The sequence below is a fragment of the Lithobates pipiens genome, unplaced genomic scaffold, assembly GCF_037356315.1.
Source record: "Lithobates pipiens isolate NorthernLeopardFrog02 unplaced genomic scaffold, aLitPip1_a1.2 Scaffold_23, whole genome shotgun sequence".
Lineage (NCBI taxonomy): Eukaryota > Metazoa > Chordata > Amphibia > Anura > Ranidae > Lithobates > Lithobates pipiens.
The window spans coordinates 84,620,230-84,622,143 of record NW_027507785.1 but is presented as its reverse complement, the minus strand read 5'-3'; positions in this window follow the sequence as shown (position 1 = coordinate 84,622,143).

Genomic DNA, 1,914 nt, shown 5'->3' with positions numbered 1-1,914 from the left:
ATTTTGTTCTTGTTCCATCAGATAATATTAGATGAACTGTCATGATTGGCTCTCGAAAACTCTGTACTAACAATCAGATTATCCTACAGTTGCTTGTAAAGTGGTATGTATTGTACGATTTTCTGATTGTGTGTATGGGCCATTAAAGTGGTTGTAAACCCTTTACAACCACTTTAACCTACAGCTAAACCTAGATTAAAGCGGAGGTCCACCCTAAAATGGACCTCCGCTCATCGGAATCCCCCCCCCCCCTCCGGCGCCACAATCGGCACCTTTCAGGGGGGAGGGGGGTGCAGTTACCTGGATAATCCAGGTAACTGCACCCACTTCCGGGCTAGCTCTCTGCGGAAAGGGGCGTACGTTACGCCCCTTTCCGCAAGCGCCCGCCCCCTTCAGCAAGTGCCCCGCTGCCTGCTGGGAAACACACAGCTCCCAGAGGCAGCGGGGACCGTCCGGATTGCGCCGCGCGGCTCGCGCATGCGCAGTAGGGAACCGGGAAATGAAGCCGAAAGGCTCCATTTCCTGATTCCCATACCCAAGATGGCGGCGGCAGGACCCGCCAGACGAGCGAGCGATCGGCTTCGGGTGCCGACATCGCGGGCGCGCTGGACAGGTAAGTGTCACTATTTAAAAGTCAGCAGCTGCAGTATTTGTAGCTGCTGGCTTTTAAAAAAAAAAAAAAAACGCGGAGTCCCGGTGGACTCCCGCTTTAAGACTTACCTGTAGGTGCTTGAAATATCTCCAAGACCTGCACGGAGATCTAGGAGATATTTGCAAAACACCGTACAGTGATTTCTTCTGTGCATGCTCCGGAGTTAGAAAGGGCACGATGTGCTGTTTCTAGCTCGGGCCATGCCAGGGGAATTGCTAGGTCTACAAAAGATCTGGGGCTAAAGCCCACAGCAACATAGTAAAGAAATTCATATGCTTGGGTGGGCATACACATATATATAATATATTTGTGTGTATATATATCCCCAGAGAGCCTCGCCCTTGCATCAGGGTCCCCAGAGAGCCCCCTCCTGCATCAGGGTCCCCAGAGAGCCCCCCCTGCATCAGGGTCCACAGAGAGCCCCCCACTTACATCAGGGTCCCCAGAGAGCCTCCCCTGCCCTTGGAGACCCCTGCAGAGACTCTGGGCTATGGGCCAGAAATTCGGGGCTATAGCCCCAAAAGCCACACCCTAGTGACGCCACTGGGTCATGCCATTAAAGATGGCCTGCGCATGCGTGGGAGTGACGTCACGTGATGTCACGTGACTCCGACCAGTCACAGAGCCAGAGTTCATGGCCCCAGAAGGGAGAAGGGTGAAGAATGGACGCTCGCTACTAGCGAGGAAGATGGGGACATCGTGGGCTTCACCTGCAGGTAAGTGTCACATAATGGGCTACCATGCGATACATAGTAGCCCATTATGCTTTACCTTTGCAGGGAAACAAAGAGGAAGTAACACCCATCAGAGTTTACTTCCTCTTTAAGTTGCCATCCATATTCCCATCGGACACTCCTGGAATAACCTCTAAGCAAATGGGTGCTGCAGCAACCGCCAGCTGGAAACTGGAACCTACATGATGCAATGCAAACATGTGCCAGCACACCATGGATCTTCATGTCCAAAGGAAGTGGTCCTGCACCGCTCCAAAACATTCCACTTATTTTATTTGTGGTGTGACCATGCTGCAATAAAAAGAGCATTTGGATGCAAAAAATCTGTGGTGTGCCGGCAAATATTTACATGGGCCATTAAGTTGACACATCTCTCCCTTTCTTGCACAAATTCATGAACTGACAAATTAATTTGACTGAGTATCAACAAGCATTTTGCCATGTCTGTACAGCAGTGCTAAGACTGGTAGCAGAAGAAGCAGCATAAAGAGCCAATCAGGTGTAGTGCAGTGAAGAAAGCATGCTGAT